At 45.7% G+C, this 20,787-nt stretch overlaps 1 protein-coding gene across 1 annotated transcript in view; it reads left to right on the top strand.

Moving 5' to 3' along the window:
• The window catches only part of LOC148509528 (inhibitor of nuclear factor kappa-B kinase subunit epsilon-like), a 145,968-nt gene that overhangs the window by 83,291 nt on the left and 41,890 nt on the right, over window positions 1-20,787 (top strand). The window lies entirely within an intron of this gene.

Here is a 20,787-nt window from a genome sequence, read left to right as displayed (position 1 = left end):
TTGGCTGGCACCTTATCACTTTCTTATCACTTTTCACTCTGTCTCCTAACCCCTTAGATTTGGGAGGGGAGTGATCAAACTGAATTTTAAATTGCAGTTGAAAAATAAAGCTGTCCAGCCTTTGTGGGCTACATGCAGATGTAGCCAGTATTTACGTTATATTATACACAATTACAATTAGGGAGACTAACCATTTAAAAAAAAATATATATATATATTTTTTTCATTTATTTTGCTTACTATATGCTAATCACCATTCATTTTAACATTTCTGCCTGTTTAGCTGACACAGAAGGTTTAAATGAATGGCGAAAAGCATATAGTAAGTATTCTAAATGAAAACTTCTATTTTTTAAAAAAATTATTAGTTTCCCTAATTTTAATAGGTATGTTATAATGTGGCCATAATCTAATTCTGCTCCTAATGTTTAACTTATGTAATGGCTACACACCTCTGGTCATTTCTCTTCCTAGCAATAGTGAGGAGAGCTGGAGCCGGCTGGGCCTGTGAAAAACTTTTGCTATGGGGTGTATGTGTAGAGTGTAATGTATGTGTATCATACTTGCCGACTTCTCGCTCCCTCCTTCTGGGAGGGAGCTGTTGGGCATTCTCAGCGGGGGGGTGCGGGTCATGGTAAAAAGGGGGCGTGGCTGGCAAATGACATGATTTTGGGGGCGGAGTTTGGGGCGTGACAGCGTGATTGCATCATGGTGGCCCTACCCCTCTTCACAATGCCGATATTAATGGCAATGTGAAGCAGGGGGCGGGACCACGGTGACACGATTCAGCGCGAATCACGTCACCTGCCCTCTGCTGCCAGGGATTTACATTATAACGGGGGGGAGCGGATTAGTCACCGGGAGGCTTGCCTGCCTTTCCGAGGGGCCCGGAGCGGCACCCGATTTTCGGGAGGCTCCTGGACGAATCGGGAGGGTAGGCATGTATGATGTGTGTTCTGCCCCTCACTATGTGTCTGACAAATTTGGAGCAGACAGCATAACCAATACTCTATCTTCCTATAATCCAGTCAGATGTGGTCTGAAGAATGGAATTTATTATTCGATAGAGGAACTTGTATGAATGTACACAGATACGTGCATATGAACGAGTATGAGCGTGGTAAAACTGTAAAATGTAAACAATAAAAAGGCAATTACAATATGCACATGGAAATGCAAGGCAAACATACATAACATGGAATATGCAAACATCATGAAGTTATACAGTATGCAAGGAATAGGCTGCAGTGTGACATAGTACAGCTAACATACATAACTGGCTAAGCAGATCTATGATGGCACAGTTAAAGCTTAGAAACTCACCATCGGATGCTATACCAGGGTTGAGCATATGAGATGTCTGCCTCGGACTATGTGAAAATAAGAAATGGCTGCTTACAGCTCCTTTAGCCCAGAATGCATTGCTAGACTGCTAAGGCATGTTAGGAGGGACAAAATAGATCAGATTTGAGCTGCTACTTTCCTGACCACTAGGTGGGGCTGCTAATATGAATTAATATGACAGAAGTGAGATGGATTAACAAACCCTATGCTGAAGGCATGACTATGTTTGTGCAATACGAGTATACAGTATGTGTGGAGAGAGAGAGAGCTACGGAAATCCCCCACCAGTATATCCTATGTTTGCCCCTGACTGTCACATCTGTATTCTTACGGAGCTGGAAGTATGTTTTGCATTGTTGTGCTCTGCAATCTGCACAAAGAAGCACCTTTTTCAGTGGGGAAGTTACTCCTACATTTTGCAGCAAAATGCTTCAAACTCTACATGAGACTCAAAATGTGGAACAAAGAGAACATTTTTGCTGAACAGTTGCGAAAATTGTGTTAATTTCTAACCTCATGAATCATGCATACTATACCATTAGAGGAAAATCTAGACTTTACCTCCCACCTGGTCAAACAAAAACACTGGAAATGTAGCCAGCTGTATGACCAGTGACATAGCTACCGTAGGTGCAGGGAGTGTACCTGCTATGGGATCCAGCTCTTCACCCTGCAATTACGCTGCCAGGCCAGCTATGCACTGTGGTTGTCCTCCTTCAGCAGTGTGCAGGCACATCTGCTCTCCCGTTACGCTCTGCCTCTCCTCATTGGCTGGTACTGGGAGGAGGTATGGCCATGATCCGGGGGTGTCACAGCAGGCTCAGCACAGCCACACCTCCTCCCAGCATCAGTCAGAGAGAAAAGACGGCGCAGAGCCGCCCGGGAGAGCAGATGTACCTGATCTGGGAAGCACATTGCTGAAGGACAACCACAGAGCTCAAGCGGTGAGCCGCTAAGGGGGAAGCCCGTGAAAAATTTGTTATGGGGTCCCCCCTAGATCTAGTTATGCCCTTGTGTATGACCATGATGTGAGTGATAATGAATGCATTGTCTTTTTCTAGTGATAATAGAGGCCAATAAAAAATAAAAAAAAAAATCAAATTAGAATATTACATTTACATAGTAAAGAGGCTGCTTTGTGCAGTTTTCATGGTTCTGTAGGCTGGGTTGACAAATACATTTTTAATTAATGCCGTGTTAATGTATTGTTACAATGCAGAATGGCTGATGACATTGTTGTGCCGGTGTGAATGATTTCATTAAATCACATCTACTAAAACATCTCACTTTAGCTTCCCGCGCTTAGAAGTAAATTAACAGACTTGACGCATAGAAACTTTTTGATTCCACTGATAATTTTGCTGCCATTTTAAATATTTTAAATATCTTATTGACTTGTAGTTTGGGCTATGGCCTCCTATGTGTGTGAATGAGAAGCTGTGTACGGAAATCGCTATCACCGTCACGGCCGAGTCACTCCCAAAACACGCCCATAAGACGGACCATCTCAGTGTGTGCGCTGTCTCATTCCTGTCACCGCCAAGGACATTTTAAATACACTTCCCTATACGTGTGTCTGAAATCACTGCTACAACTCTGTATCGACAAAATCGCTCCACCGGGGATGTTTTAAGAGAAGAGGGGGCCCATGTGCAGCCTCCGTTTAGGGGGCCCATGTGCAGCCTCCTCTCTGTTGGCGCACTGAGCGCGGTAGATTCTGGCTTCATGCTAGAATCTACTGCGCATGCGCAGGTCTTTGGGAAAATGGCGCCTGCACCTATTTTCCAAGGGACATCTTTTCTGCGCATGCACAGGTCACCGCCATTTTCCCAGTGATATTTTGCTGCTCTGTATTGCCGATCTGGTGTTGCGGAGCAGCACATCAGAATCTGCAGAGAAGAAAGTATTTATGGGTATCTATGGGTGCAGGGTGTGCGGTGTGGGCCACCCTGGACCCAGGCGCCCATGTGCACCCAATAAAAAACGCCTATGCGCTCCACTATGTCTGACATTGGCAGTGCGTATATCCCTGAATCCGGCCCTGAATGTTCCCAGTATGCTTATTGATGCCACAATGATGATGTCATGGGTTTAGGGGGCGGGGCCAGCCCAGGGCGTTATATACCCCTTTTTTGGCCCTGTCTCACATTACAGGCCTGATTCTGATTTGGATGCAAAGTGACCCCAAGCGTTGACATCCAGGGCCACCATCAGGGAGGGACTGCTGGGACAGGAATCCAGGACACTTGGGGGGCCTGCCTGGCACCCACTTCTACCGTTCACCTGCTTATACCCCCCTGGCCTACGGTTCCACCACACAATAAAAAATGAGTTACTGACTGCTGACAGACAGTGACAGGCCAGTGACAGGCCCGTCCAGGGGCCCGCTCCTACCAGCGCCCACTGATATTCACCCACTGACGCCGAACAATAGAGTGGGTCGGTTACCCGGCTGCCCTCCTGCTCCGCCTCCTACCTGGCTGCAATACAGTTTTTCATGTGAGCACTGAGCCCGCGCTGCATGATATCATGACATCACGCTGAGAGAGGAGCCGCGGCGGGTGGTGTGAGGACCCTGAGGAGCCGGAGCAGAGAGACAGAAGAAGGAGTGAGTGAGGTAACTATGGACTGCGTATGTGATGATAATCTAGAGATGTGTCCGTTTTCAGACTTATGTCAGACATGTGCAGGTACAGTACGTCGTGTAACTTTTTCTTCTCTATATTATATGATAACTTACATCTCCTAACTGGGATTTGTGCTGTTTTTTGGCCACAGTTATTTTTATCAGCTGACTAAGGCCCGTATTCAATTGCCGGTGAAAAGTCCCGGACTTTTCGCCTGCCGGACTTTCCACCGTCATTGTTGTTTGTGCCTCCGGAAAAGTATCACGCTCATCCCCGCGTTTCGCCCTATTCAATTGCAAAGGGCGCAAAAAAGCATCCCGGCAAAACTCAAACAGGGGAAAAGTACTGTCAGATTTGGGGAAATCAGTCTGACACCCCCCAAAAGATGCACTACATCGGGGATCACTATAGATACCCCCGAGTAGCCCTGCTGAAAGTATTTGGGGTGGTGAAATGCTCTAAATTGCTGCTGATTAGCGTCTTTGCAGAAGTGGTGAAGAATAGCATTTAGGAGTTCTTTTTGGCTAATATAGCTAGTCCCAGCAAATATGAGGTACATGAAAATGGGTGCCAGCATTGTTAAAAATCGCTAAAGTGATGTTTTAGAAAATATAAAGAAATGCACCTTATGCAAACACCTGCAAACAAAAAACACCTGGTGTATCCTTGGGGAACCCCCTGAAGTCTATTTCGCTAGTTTTTAAGTTTGTCCCACAACTTTTCTTTCTTTTTTTGCCCCCAAAACGAAAGTACTTATTTGGGGTGATCTAGTATTTTTGATGCAGTTTACCTTTGGGGGACTGTCCTATGGCTGCTGGTGTGTTCCCGCAACTTTGCGCCCCAAACCTCCAATTCTGCACTTTTTTTCACCTCCATTCAGAGGTGAATCTTTTATGCTGGTTACAAGGCGCAGACTTTTCGCACTGGCGAAAAGTCTGTGGAATTGAATACGTGGATAAGTTCTCGCATGGCGAAATGACGCCACCGGTTAAACTTTTTCGCGGAAAACGGCTTTTCGCCAGCAATTGAATACCTCCCTAAATATTAAGATGAGTGTGGTATACTACGTCGACATTCAGGATGTTCATATGCATGGAAAATAAACATGTCAAATATCAACAATCACATTGTCGACATTGACATAATAGCAACATTGCCAAAATCTGTGTGTCGAATGTCGGCATGTCGACAATATGATTTGCTATGTTCTTTTCAACTCACCCTAACCGCAACCCTAAAAGTGCCTGTCAACATTCTGGCTGCCAACATTCGCAATGTCAGTATTATGTCAGTGTCAACATTGCGAATGTCAACATTTGCCCATGTCGACATTCTGACAATGACATACTGAATGTCGACTTTACCACTGCATACCATTAAGACGTCATCATAGGGATGGGTGCAGGATACCGGTGCTCAGGATCCCGGCGGTCAAAATCCTGTCGCCAACATCCCGACAGGGTTAGGATACCAACACCAATCGGTAGGTATCCTAACCCATCCCCACTCCCTACCCTGACTCTCCCCCCCTAGTGCCTAAACCTAATCTCCCCCTCCTCTCCCCACACCCTAAACCTAACCCTCCCCCTTAGTGCCTAACCATCCTCCCAACCCGCTACTTACCTTGGGGATGCCAGCGTGATCTGGATGCTGACGCAGGGATTCTGACAGGTGTCAGGATTCCGGCACCGATATTCTATGCGCCGGCTTCTGACTCCCGTCATCATATATTGTTGGTAAAACAATGGAACTGTACTGCTGATAAATTCCACTATTTCTGACACTTAGTGGAAGCGGCCACACTGTCAGCATACATATCATTGACCTCTATCTACACCTGAAAGGCCGCATTTTTTATTACTGAGGCCCGTATTGCATGAATAGAGGAACAAGAGATCAATTATCTCTATTAATGAGAGGTTTTCTCACGGAACCCAGCTTTCAGTTTAAATAGCAGCTTTCATCTGAAGAAAAACACTTTTATTTGTGTTACCCATCATGTACAAAGTCTGATGCTGAACAAAAAAAAACAACATTGTTTCAACACGGTTACAAATGAAAAGCAGTTCTTGTATTGTAATGAATTGAAAGGGAACAGAGGGAGGGGTGCTCAGAATGTAGAGTTCTTTCTTTCATAATTCACTTGGCACATGTCAACCAAACCCAGCAAAGGAATACGTTACTAATTTTACTATGTGCTTATAACAGAATACAACAGAAACATTAACAATCATTTGCGGAAAGTGATTTTCATACTCATATGACTCATTTTGTGTAAACGTTTGTATATTACTTATACTATAAAAGTTGTTTATTGGTGAGTAGAAGCAGTTACAGTATATGTATCCTCCAGATATGGGCCTCAAAGGTTACTAATGGCATGGTATCAGCGTCTGTGTGCGCAGCTGCCATCCGAAACTTTGCAAATGTCACCGGCGCAGAGACGCCCACCTGCGGCTTTGCAAATTGAAGCATCTGTGTCAAAAGTCGCAGCACCTGTCGCTGATCATTTGATTGTCACAGTCCTACGTAAGTCTACGGTCAGGCAGAATGGCCGTGGGAAGTGAGGCGCTGGACACATGTTTCCCGCGTAGGGGATTGCAGACGCTGGAAGCAACATGCCCCAAAAACGGTCGTGACACACCTGTATTTTGACCGACAATCCCCATTAACTCTCCCAAACGCTGGTGGCCTGTCACTCACACTGCTAGTAAAAAGTCGCTGAGTATGGCTATGCTAATGTACAATGTTACTATTCTTATAGCTTCCATATAAATTTGGAGATATTATGCTTAAATGGCAGCACTCAGTAAGTTACCAGCATGCTGTACTGTATGTCTGAGTATACAATGCAGGCATGTTACATGCATGTGACTTCATTTGCAGGCTTTCATCATGGGTTAAACCAAGAAGATTGTGTTGAGGCTACTTTTTATTAATGTAGCTAATTAGTAGTTTTGGTTGTGGTCTGAGCATATTGAAGGCATTGTGCCAGATTCGGGGGTAGACACAGGTAAGGACATGGGCTGCAGCTTTTGGCGGTCGCTCCTCTGCGTCCTTATGCAAATGCCACTAGAAAGCCTTTCCCTGATGTGCCTCCATGCGTATGAATGTGCAAGGACTAAGATGTCCACTTTGAGTGACCGTAGATGCTGGGGCGTCTCTTTTGACATCACATTCGGTCGCACCATCAAAAATTGCACCAACCCTAGTGCAGATTTTCCATCTAAGGGCCGTATTCAATTCGGAACGAAAAGCCGCTTTCGCCCGTTTTTTTGGGAGATAATTTTGTCTGAAAATGTATCTCCGTATTCAATTCCAGTCTGTTTTCACCTAAGCGAAAAGTCAATTCACTGAAATAGGCAAAACTTTTTCTCCACAGAATAGCAGGAGAAAACAAGTCCAAAATCTATATTCTGGGGTGCAGATGTTGGGAAACCACTCGGAACCCTTTGTACAACCCCACAAAGGACAATTCTCCCAAAAAAAGGAAAACAAAATTCCCGGAACACTCTAATAAACGCCTTAGAAATTTGGTGCAAAAATAAAGAAAGTTGGGGTACAACTTCAAAAACTAGCGGAATAAGCTTCTTGGGGTGCTCTACAAAGGGTCCAAGTGTTTTTGAGATTGCAGGTGCTTGTATGACGGAGAAATTTCACTTTTTCTAAAACTTCACTTTAGAGACATAAAAATATGCTAGTACCCATTTTCATGCACCCCAAATTTGACCAGACTACTTATTTTCTCCCAAAAACACTGCTTTATGCCATTCTTTCACACTTTTACCAAGACTCTAAGAGCAAGCAATTACCACAACTTACGTTCCCTAACTAATTCAATTAGGGCTAATACTAAACTACCATGATGATTTCTGAAGTCAGACCATCTTTTTTTGGGGTACAGAGTGATTCCCCCAATTCATCCTGCACTTTTCATCTGTTTCAAATTCGCCGGATCCCATTTTCGCCTGTTTGGGAATTGAATACGGAGTAAATTGGGAGTGAGCACGAAAAGTTTTCACCTCCAAAACAGACGAAGGCAGTGAAAAGTCGGGTAGGTTAAACTTTTTCACCGAGGCAAAACTAATTGAATATGGCCCTAAGTAAGACCTCCAATGTGAGCGGCAGTGGCGTAACTTCTTCCCAGGTGCCCGGAGGCAAGATAAATATTGGTGCCCCCCCACCCTCCCAAATTAAAATATACCAACCTCCCAGTACATATGCCAGCCCCAGCTGCCACCGCCACCCTATGCAGTTCCTTTTATACAATGCCCCCAGTAGTTGTCCCCCTATGCAGTGCCCTCAGTAGAGGTCCCCCTATGCAGTTCCTGCCTATGTAGTGCCCCCCCAGTAATGGTTCCCCTATGCAATGTCTCCAGTAGTGGTTCCCCCTATGCAGTGCCCCCAGTAGTAAGGCCCCTGTAGTGCCCCAATAGTAAGGCCCATGTAATGCCCCCAATAGTAAGGCCCCTGTAGTGCCCCCATATTATGCCCCCAGTAGTAGTGCTGCTGTTGTGCCCCCAGATGATGCCCCCTGTAATAAGGCCCCTGTAATGCCCTCTGTAGTGCCCCCATATGATGCCCCCAGTAGTAAGGCCCCTGTAATTCCCCCAGTAGTAAGCTCTCTGTAGTAAGTCCCCTGTAGTAAGCCCCCTGTAATGCTCCCAGTAGTAAGCCCCCAGTAGTAAGCCCCCTGTAGTAATCCCCCTGTAGTAAGCCCCCTGTAATAAGCCCCCTGTTGTGCTCCCTGTAGTAAGCCCCATGTAATGCCCCCTGTAGTAAGCCCCCTGTAATAAGCCCCAGTAGTAAGCCCCATGTAGTGCCCCCCTGTAATAAGCCCCCTGTAGTGCCCCCCCCGCACGCACGCACGCACGCACACATACGAAAAAAAATTAAGATACTTACCTTAAATCCTGCTCCAGTGCCTGCTGCCATCCACCCCCGGCACCTGTTCCTCAGAACTATGGGAGTGACGTCATGATGTCACTCCCATAGTGCACTGCGGGACCCAGAAGCCTGAGTTCAAGAATGGGCTCCGTCCTCCGGCTAACGCCGGGGGGAGAGAATGAGCTGGGCGCCCGCTGGTAACACACTCAGCGGGTGCCCAGCAAATGTAGGGCGCTCCTTCTCCATGCAACTCTTGGTGACAATGGAGCCAGGTGCACCCTTCACGGTTGGCGCCTGGTGGCAAATGACTCCATTGTCTCTGGGAGTTCCGCCACTGGTGAGTGGTTGAGCATCTACATACACAAACACTTCAGCAGTACTGGACTTTGATGTGTGGTGTTTACAGTTTTGTGCGCTACTTGTGATTTTGTACAGGGCCGTAACTAGATGTGTGTGACCGGTGCCACCACACAGTTCTCAGGGCTCTGTGGGCATCACCTTCGCAGCCCCCCAGCCCTTGTTCCTGGCTAGCAGGGTGTCTAGAATGGCACCGTGCAGCCAGAATCGCTGCTGCAGCATCGATGGAGTGTCCTTGAGACGCTCCAGACCGGCAGCCTGTACAGCGGGTTGGGGTGTCCTCAGGATGCTACGGCCAGTGCTGAACTCACCGGTGCTGCCGGCCCTGCCCCCTCTGTGTGACATAATCATGACATGTGCGCGAGGTCAGGGGGGTGGGCTGGCACAGGGCGCATTTTTTGAACCCTGTTGCAGTGCTGATTTTGTATTCCTGCCAGCAAACCTAGACACACATCTAGACTTGGAAGGTTTGTCTAAGTAGCGGAATGTACTGTAGGCGTCAACCTGGAAGTGTGTTGGTCAGTCCAGATAGTTGAAATAGTGCATTTTGTGCATATCGTAAATTACATTTAGGGATTGTGGAATAAATAGTGTTAAACTATCTGCACACCAATATGGAAGATAATAAAATAAAATAAATACAACAGGATGCAGCCAAAAAAATGTACAGCTTCCCCTGCTGGTAGTAACTTATATAAAAAAAAGTGTGTGGGGGGGTTTCGGCGCAACCCTGACTGAGCTACTTTAGACTATAGATAGAAGATTATTGAAAGATGAATGGGAAAAAGAGAAAAGACAAAAGTACAATCATCCACTATAATATGGTATTAAAAGTAATACTTTATACCTTTTTTTTAAAAAAAGGTGGGTAGTATCCTTTAAAAATATTTACAGTATATATAGGATTGTCAATAAAATGACATGTATACATACACATGGTTTTACATCCAATTAAAAACTTCCAATTTCATGAATATTCATATACAGTTTTCGAAGCAGATATACACTCTCTGCACACAATCTGCTTAGAAAACTGTGGCCCTCATTCAGAGCCATACGCTCTGAGCAGAGCGCACGCTCTGAATGAGGGCCGGGCTCCATGAAAATGGAGCGTCCTCCTGGACGCTCGTATAGCTGTGGGTCACCACCCACAGGCTATACGAGCGTGCATTGTGATGGCCGCGATGGTCGTGACCATCGCGACCATCGAAATTGCGAGCCGAAGCCTGCGGTTGAGGTTTTCAACCGCAAGCTCCGGAGTGATTTTGGCTCTATAAGAGCCAAAATCACTCCCACTGACATCACTAGTGATGTCAGTGGGCTGGCTTTTGACGGGAGGCGTTCCCGTGGGAACGCCCCCGTCAGGGAGGCACGCCCCCGGCACGCCCACCAATCAACATTGACAGCACGCCCCCTTTGATCGGACACAACGAGCCAAGGACTTTCCTTCGCTCGTCGCGTCCGGCGCATGCACACGACGGAGCTCCCTCTGTCGTGCGCATGCTCAGTCCATAACATCGACCCACTTGCGAGTGGACAGCCGCTCGTGAGTGGGTCTGAATCAGGCCCTGTATCTGAATATTCATGAAATTGGAAGTTTTTAATTTGATGTGATACTATGTGCATGTATACATGTCATTTTATTGACAATCCTATATACAGTATATATATACATTTTTAGAGGATACAACCCACCTTTTTTAAAAAGGAATAAAATGTTGCTCTTAATACCATATTATAGTGGATGATTGTACTTTTGTCTTTTCTCTTTTTCTGTCCTCTCTTTTTCCCATTCATCTTTCAATAATCTTCTATCTCTAAACTAGCTCAGTCAGGGTTGTGCCGAAACCCCCCCCACACACTTTTTTGTCATATACATTTAGGGACTAATTGAAATCCAACATGGTTATAAATGATTTCATCAGTTTATGTCCTGACCTGTGGTTCTTCCAAATTGACATTGACAGAAGCAGAATTCAGTTCAGACAGTATTTAAAAAGTGAATCATTGGTACCTAGGCTGCCGGCAACAGCTATGGCGAGGAGAATACTGGAGGGAGCATTTTTCTTGCATCACCCAGAGCAATAATCAGATTTTCACTCATAATTGTCATCAGCCATCTCTTTTCAACCACCTCCTAAGCTGCATTCTGCTCTGTTCTTTGCCCTTTGAACTGAGAGCCCGATTCAGACCCGCTCGCTAGATGCGTTTGCACGGTGCCAAAGTATGCAAATCTCATGATCACACGGCAAGGCATTAGCACGCCCACTATGTGTTGGCGTGCGATCGTGGTGTGTATTTTGACGCCCACCAGCCTGTCTGAAGATGCCCACTTTCCCTTAGTCATCTCCAGGATGCAACAATCGGTAACATCGAGTAACTTCGGACCCATACGCAGCACTTGTGGCTGACCAGACCCTACCGCAAGCACTGCGAGTGCTTCAGTGTGTAATTCAGCCATGTGACGTGTATTATGACGCTGCATCCTAATTATGCACGCCTTTGAAATGGCGTGCAGACGCACAGACACGCCTGCGTTCGCACCACCACACCCCCGTTTTCGTCGACCATCCTGTCACCACCCACAAACGGCTCGTCCTGTCACTCATTCTAGCGAGGCGTCTATGTACAAGGGGCGATCGCTTCGCGGTCGCATGGACTGGTTTTCGCACGCGTACTGCATCTTATTCGCATGCACAGATTGCAATCTTCGGCAGGCTACGTGCGAACGCAGCCCAGCGTACGGGTCTGAATCGGGCCCTGAATGCCACAAGATCTCACTTTCCGTTTCCTTTTTTTTTTGTGCTTTAAATTTAAACTAAGTAATTATTTTTTATAATAAACTTTTATTAAATTACAGAATTCATTTCATTACCTTATTACATTAAGACTGCTAATGTGCCTTTATGGGAGCCCTTAAAAAGGTGAATATTTTAAGACCAGAAAATGTAATTAAATAAAAGAAGAGAAAAAAAAACTTTTAATAATGTTAGTAATTCATAAATGGAGGTACAGTTAGAGCAAAACATGAATTCCAGATACATCTAATATAGCTATACTAGACGTATTTAATTACATGAGCAAATCGGACCACTATACTCATTGTAAACAAATATCACGTCAGCTCAGTCTCAGTGATTACTTCCTGCTGAAAGTAATAATCCATTAAGGAACTACATAACTGTAGTAAGGGTGAGATAATTAAAAAAACACACACACACACACACACACACACACACACACACACACACACACACACACACACACACACACACACACACACACACACACACACACACACACACACACACACACACACACACACACACACACACACATTTAACCTCTTCTAACCTCCAAGTAGTTGGTTTATTTTAAGGGTTAGAAAACCTCACGGTATTTCTCTTAAAAGTTTTATTTAAAGTACTTATTAATTATTATTTTAAGCTGATAGACTAAATGAAATCTTTTATTTTTAATATTGAATTACAAGTACAGTACTTGCCTAAATGGTTTTGTTGGTAATACCCCTTTTACACCAGATCTAAAATCCCGAGTTATAGCAGGGTTAACCTGAGTAGCTCCTTGGTGTAAAAGGGGCCAGGGTTGGATTCTCGAGTCGAGTGACTCGGCAATCCAACCCAGGTCACTTGCAGGGTTTTACACGGGAACAACCCGTGAAATCCTACAGTGTAAACGGAAACCCAGAGTCATTCGACCCGGGTCCCGTTTACAGCATGGGGGCTTCCGGGTTTCCCGGTGCTGGGAGATTATGTCATCTCCAAGCGCAGGGAGAAGTGTTCCACTGCACGTGTGCAGTATGAACGGCGCCGATCCGGGAATAATCCAGATCGGCGCCGCAGTAGAAAATGTCTGTCCTGGGTCTGACCCGTTTTGCAACTGTGGAGCTCATTCAGATTGTACGCTAAGCTGTGCTCTCATGCAGCTAAAATTTGCCGGATATACAAATGCCGCAATCGCACTGTCTGGTGGAAGGATGCCCTCTATGCCTTAGAGAGCGATGGCAGAGTGAATGCACGCCAGTATAAAGACACCCACCTATCTTTCTTAGTACACATCATCTCCAGGAAGTGTGTGATTAATCGGTGACATCGAGAACCATCGGACCTTCACGCAGCGCTTGAGGAAGACCTTAACCCGCCGCAAGCACTGCAATCACTGCAGGCTGAACTACAACCAAGTGACGTGTACAATGACGCTTCTTTGTTAATTATGCACGCCCATAAAACTCCATTTTGACACCCAGACACGCCTGCGTTCACAGCACCACTCCCCCGTTCACAAGCACCTTCCCCTGTTACCACCCACAAACGGCGCTATCTGTCACTTAAAATAGCGTCCAGTCTGTGTACTACGAGTGCACAATTCCCGGCCGCAGAGACTGGTTCGCACATGCGTTCTTTGACGCATACACATGCACAAACATGCGATAATCGCCCATAGCTTGCGTACGCAGCTCAGCGAACGGGTCTGAATCAGGCTCTGTGTTCCAAATCTCGGGTCAGACCCAGGATTTAGGTGTAAAAGCAGTATTAGATGTACTCTTGCTTGGAGTGTATCTAATGTTACCAAAAGTGTAGTAGTACCGTGAATATGCGCTGGGCTTATGCTACATCATGTGCTAATGTCAGTTTGTTGTAGTATACAGTGCGAAAAGTTATTTGCATTGGTGACATCCAAACTTTTGGATGGGTTGGTGTGGAGGTTTGCACAATGATCCCACTGCCACGCAAGATAAGAATATTTGAATTAACGTAATGTTAGATACAGTACAGGGGCCTCATTCAGCAGAGTACACAATTGCGATTGCAGCTGCAATTTCACACGGAATGCAGCTGCAAAAATATGCTAATGTTTACGAAGGCACAGCCGGCGTAGGGACGCTCACTGCTGCTTTCTCACATCCGTCCAACCTCACTTTTCTGCATAAACATCGGTACCATCAACGCACATCAGCTCGTCACACTGCATTTACAGCAGGTCTGGCCAGCCGCAGACACTGCAAAACTCCTCGCACGCAGAGAGCTCTCATGCTGCGTAAGCAATCCCAGTGACTAATTTATGCACGCCCATAATACAGCATTTAAATGGACAGACACGCCTGCGTTTTTCTGACCACTCTCCAGTCACCACCCCCAAACGCTGACAGCCTGTCATTCACTCTGCAATGGATTCCTTTGTGCGTCCATAATCGCAATGTGAACGACTGTATTCGATATCGCTATTGGGAATCGGCATGTAATGCTGACGGATGTGTTCCCGGCGGATGTAATACCGGTGCCGGAAGCCCGAACAGTGGAGATCCTGATTGGGGCTGGTAAGTACCCTAACCCTCCCCTCTCCCCCCTAACCCTCCCTTAGTGGTGCCAAACACTAACCTCCCCACGGTGGTGCCTAACCCTAAGTCCCCCGAGTGGTGCCTAAGCCTAACCTCCCCTTTCCGCACCCTAAAACCCCCGGTGGGGTGCCTAACCCTAACCTCCCCCCAGTGGTGCCTAACCGTAACCCACCCTTCCCATAGCCTAACCCTCCCTGGGGGCTGCCTAAACCTAAGTCTCCCCGGGGGTGCCTAAAGCTAACCCTCCCCCCTGCAGCTAACAATCCCCACTTACCTTCATTCGGATTTCGGTGTCTGGCTAAAGATAGGTGTTGGGATCTATCTTTAGTACCAGGTCGGACTTCCAGCGTTGGACTTCTAGCATTGGGATTCCGATGGCCGGCATTCCAGGCAGCGGTAAGTTAACCGCTTCCACGCTATTGTATATGCTGCTGAATCAGACCCGGAGAGCATAGTTGGGCTACGAGGTAGGCAATTAAGCTTGTTCTTTGTCATTGTGTGCCCTGAGATCCTATAAATTGTAGTTGTGAACCCAATGACCCAAGGTACCATAGGGTTGCTGATGAAGAAGAGTAGTGAGGTGCTGCAAGTGTATGGGGTTGGCTGCCAGGAGGTACAAGATGTCCACTGGATCCAGCAATGTTTGAGGTAGGGTATAATCAGTGCATAATAAAAAAAATAACAGTAGAAGGGGATTGGCTTTTGGCACTCACATGTGATCACATTTTTGTCAAACTTGGCTACCCACACAGTTTTTACCACCACTGCTTGAGGGTTTACCTAAACTTCCAAAAAGTTTCCCAAAAAATTGTTGTAGAAAACAAAACCCTGTACATTGTTTTTCACTAGTTTTATTTGCTACACTCGCTGTTGATTATTTAAAACTTTACTCAACTTTGTCTTTCTCTACAAAGCGGCGATGTTGATTGTTCCGAGCCTATGTGACTTCTAACCTACAAGAGATCACGGCTAGTAATGAGAATGTGCTGTGGAAAATTCCTTTGACTTGGCAGCTGAATAAAGTAATCAAACTGCATTTTGTGTCAGAGGCAGACAACTCCAGCTAGAAGTTCAATTTAACTTCTGATTAGACATCAGTGATTTTATTCATAGTATAATCACATATATTTTTTTTTATTGCTGATTCAAACAAAAAGTTGTGTTAAAAAAAAAAAGAAGTTTTTGGTGTTTAAAAATAATTTACATTAAACATTGGTCCATTGTTTTCCCAGTAAATGTACAGTAATAATGGATTTGAAAACTGATTTACTGACAATAAATGTCTGAGATTTATAGGAAATCAAAATCTATCAAAACATTTTCGAATCTCTATATAAAAATTAAGCGAAAATATTTTTTCCCTTTATTGTTTTATTTTTTTAAATGCTACTCAAGAAAACAAAAGTATCAAGATAAAATGTCTTCATTCAATTAATTCTCATGTACTATATATTTACTCTTTAAAAAACTCTGTGGGCCTGATTCAGAGTTGTATGCTAACACGGCTACAGCTGTGAATGTGTGAAAATATGCTAATTCAACAGCGGCGAGGACTTGTACTGACAACACCCACCAGAGCCATCACCGCTGTCTGCATCTGCGTACTCATACGCAGCATCGGGGGCAGATCATGCAAACATCCTTGAGTGAGTTCATGGTCATGTAGAATGGCTGCCGTAAATGAGACGCCAGAGCTATGTTTACTGCATATGGGATCACAGATACAGGATGTGACACACCCCGATACGATCAAGACACATTGCCTCCCCTAAATGCTCCATGCCTATCAATCACAGTGGTTGTGGCTTCACATAAATGGGATCCTAGTTGAAGAGAGTTAGGTACAGTACCTGAGGCACAGAGTAGGGGGCGGTAACCTCTGTCCAGAGCCAGGGAAGGTGGAAGCTATTGCTGCATGGCCTAACTCCCGAACTAAAAAACAGGTCATGTCTTTTTTGGGGACTGCAGGGTACTATCTCAAGTTTGTACCCTAGTACAGCACAATTGCAAAGCCCCTGACAGATCTCACAAAAAAGAAGCTTCCTCAAATGGTACACTGGACTGAGGCTTGTGAACAGGCCTTCTGCACTCTGAAGACAGCCCTGTCTGAAGCCCCAGTGCTGCAGGCACCTGACTTTAGATGAAGGTTCATAGTACAAACAGACACATATAACTTTGGGCTGGGGGCCGTGCTCACTCGATGACTAAGGGGGGGGGACACACCCCATTATGTTCTAAGCTAGAAGCTGCTCGCTCGTGAGGCAGCATATGCAACCATTGAGTAGGAGTGTTTGCAGTAGTTTGGGCCCTCCAGAGATTACAGTCCTATCTGTATGGACACGATTTCACCGTAATCATGGACCATAGGCCCTCATTCAGAGCCATACGCTCTGAGCAGAGCGCACGCTCTGAATGAGGGCCGGCCTCCATGAAAATGGAGCGTCCTCCTGGACGCTCGTATAGCTGTGGGTCACCACCCACAGCCTATACGAGCGTGCATTTTGATGGCCGCGATGGTCGTGACCATCGCGACCATCGAAATTGCGAGCCGGAGCCTGCGGTTGAGGTTTTCAACCGCAAGCTCCGGAGTGATTTTGGCTCTATCAGGGAGGCACGCCCCCGGCACGCCTACCAAAGGGGGCGTGCTGTCAATCAACATCGACAGCACGCCCCCTTTGATCAGACACAACGAGCGAAGGACTTTCCTTCGCTCGTCGTGTCTGGCGCATGCGCACAACGGAGCTCCCTCCGTCGTGCGCATGCTCAGTCCAGAACATCGACCCACTTGCGAGCGGACAGCCGCTCGCGAGTGGGTCTGAATCAGGCCCATAATTCATTAAGCTGGTTACACAGAGTCTCAACGGACAGTTACTCCGGTGGAGTTTGTTACTTAAGCAGTATAATTTCACCATTCAGCACCGAAGGGGCTCACAAAATGGGAACTGCGACAGTCTGTCTCGACAGGGGGGTGACAGCAGCCATTAACTGCTCCAAATTGCAATTTTAGGCAGTGGTTAGAGTTAGGTGTTCTGAGCTATGGTTAGGAGCTAGGGTTAGGAGCTAGGGTTAGGAGCTTGGGTTAGGAGCTAGGGTTTGGAGCTAGGGTCAGAAGCTAGGGTTAGGAGCTAGTTTTAGGAACTAGGGTTAGGAGCTAGGGTTAGGAGCCAGAGTTTAGAGCTAGGGTTAGGAGCTAGGGTTAAGAGCTAGGTTTAGGAGCTATGGTTAGGTGCTAGGGTAACTAGCTAGGGTAAGTAGCTATGGTTAGGAGCTAGGGTTAGGAGCTAGGGTTAAGAGCTAGGGTTAAGAGCTATGGTTAGGTGCTAGGGTTCGGAGCTATTGTTAGGAGCTAGGGTTAGGTGCTAGGGTTAGTAGCTATGGTTAGGAACTAGGGTTAGGAGATAGGGTTAGGAGCTATGGTTAGGTGCTAGGGTTTGGAGCTAGTGTAAGGATCAGGCATACTCACCACCAGAACAGACAGCTGCATACTCGACATGCCACCTGTCAACAATCACAATTTCAATATTTTGGCAGTGTCAATATTATGTCAGTGTTGACATTGTAAATATCGACACTGGACATGTGCGCCTCCTGTCCTTGCTGACATTCTGGTGTCGACATTCAGAACTTCAACGATTTGTACCACACCCCTAAGTTTGGAAAATATTTCATTTTCCTAAGGCAGCCGATACTCTCTATACATCCTTTAAAATCTGACTGGTCGAGATTAAAGAGTTGTATATGCAGAGCCATAACCAGAGATGTGCAACTTGCTCTGTTGTCCATGCCACAAGGCTGAGGGGGGGGACACCTATATTCAGCTCGTGGTGTGCTTCTTAGGACACAGTGCAGCCTGGAGAGCCAGCAAACCAAGCATGTGACTGGAACCCAGCTTCATGCTCCTGGCTCCCTCTTCTATGAGATCTTGACTACACGTGTAATAGGGGTAAGGTCAGTGGCCTTGGTGCAAAGTTTCCCTGCTATGGCACTGCTTCCATTTATCGTTCATGCATTTTTAAAATCTGTAAAACTTAAAATGGGATGGACCCAAGAGAAATCCATTCAGATAGACTCACTTATGGCTTATATGAGACAAGTCTCATTGTCGTCTTGTGTTTCCTAAGCACCATAAAATAGGTAGGGAACCGGGAAACTGTATTTAGTATATTTTCTGTGTACAGCACCATTTACGGGCTGTGTCGAACACAAGGTTTTTTATTCTCCAGGAAAAAGCTGAGCCTGCTGCCCTTTTGAAATTAATCGGTTTTAGTTTTGCTCAGAGAGTGTCACACAAGTACAGTATATTTTCTGTTATGACAGCTGCTAAAAAGTTGCAAACAGCCTTTAAGGCCACCAGAAAAACCATCTCAAACTAAGGAAATAGCTAGTCCGTATTATTTATCGCTCACACTAGGAATGAAACATCTGGTCACAAACTGATTAGACACTTTGGGAAGTTTTGCATTTGGAGTTGCGATGCCTGCAGAAAATGTGTTTGAAATATCGAACTTGTTTCCCAAACTCTAGTAACTATGCAAAAATATTATGCTAAGGCCAAAAAATACAGTTCCTGGTTTAATATAGGAAGTTTATTTAGCATGCTACAAATGGGATGTAGGCTGCATCCCAACAGACAGGATGCCGACAGTCAGAATACCGGCTCCGGAACCCCGGCAGGTATCAGAATTCCGGCTCTGGGAATCCCAACAATAAGTATCAGACTTAGGCCCGTATTCAATTAGGAGCGAAAAGCCGTTTTAGCATGTTTTTGGAGAAAATTTCTCGCCGCTGACGTCATTTTTGCCTGTTTTGATTATACTCCGTATTCAATTTGGAATACTTTCCGCCTAGGCGGAATGTCAATGCAATGTAATAGGCGGAAAAGTTTCGACTATGAATAGCAGGTGGAAAAAAGTGCAGAATTGGGGTTTTGGGGTGCAACGTTGCAGGAACCCCTTCAGACAGTCCCCCAAAGGTAAACTGTGTAAAAAAATAAAAAAAAACCCACTTAAGAACACCCCAAAAAATCACTTTGATTTTGAGGGTGAAAAAAAAAATGTTGGGGGACAAAGTTAAAAACTAGCGAACTTGACTCTGGGGGGGTCCCCAAGTATGTGTTTTTTTCATTGCAGGGGCTTGCGGCAGGTAGATTTTTTCAACTTAACTTTAGCAACTTTAAAATATGCTGACCCCCATTTTCAAGTACCCCAAATTTGCTGGGATAAGTTATTTTCTGCAAAAAAACCTCCTGAATACTATTCTGCACCACTTATACAAAAACGCTATTTAGCAGCTATTGAGTCCGTTTAAAAACACCAAATACCTTCAGCAAGCCAAATCGGGGGGTACCATAGTGAACCCCCATGTCAGAACATCTTTTGGGGGGGTGTCAGGCTGATTTCCCCAAATCTGACAGTACTTTCCACTTGTTTAAGTTTCCCCAGGTTCCGTTTTCGCCTACTTTCAAATTGAATACGGCGATACATGGGCACGCGCACGATACTTTTCCGCCTGCAAAACACGTGATGTAGGCGAAAAGTCCGGGAGGCGAAAAAGTATTGCGGCTGGGCTCAAATTGAATATGGGCCTTAGGGTTAAGGTTAGGTTTAGGGTTAGGCATTAGCTGGAGGGTTAGGGTTAGGCTGTGGGGGGCTGTGGGAGGGGAGGGTTAGACTGCTGGTCAGGAGCGGTAGGGTTAGGCTGTGGGAGGAGAGGGTTAGACTTTGGGAGGGGAGGCTTAGGGTTAGGGGAAGGGTTAGGGTATAATGCAGTACTTACAGAAATCTGTTGGGATTCTGACTGTCGGGATGCCGCTGTCTGTATTCTGACCATAGGCATCCTGACTGTCGTGATGCCATACCCAACCCCGGATAAAGTACCAACCAATCAGCTTCTAACTGTCATTTTTCAAACACAGCCTGTAAAGTGACAGTTAGGAGCTGGTTGGTCGGTACTTTATCTCTGTCCACTTTATCTCTCTCCAAGGCTTAGTTCATAGACCCCTAACTCTGGAATCAAGTAATAATATTCTTGCCTTCAGACGACTAGTCTATATGCAATAACATGCGTTCTGCTTCTTAAAGAAGAAATGTAACGAAAGGTCTGAAAGTAAACATGTTGATGTAATACAATAATACACACAACATTGGTTTGCATCAAATGCAATGCACAAAAGATATACTAAAATCATACCTTGATACATCATGCCCTGACTGA

This window comes from Taudactylus pleione, unplaced genomic scaffold, assembly GCF_031769625.1.
Source record: "Taudactylus pleione unplaced genomic scaffold, aTauple2 ptg000321l, whole genome shotgun sequence".
NCBI lineage: Eukaryota > Metazoa > Chordata > Amphibia > Anura > Myobatrachidae > Taudactylus > Taudactylus pleione.
Note: the sequence above shows the minus strand (reverse complement) of the source record. Positions and strands in the feature narration are given on the sequence as shown.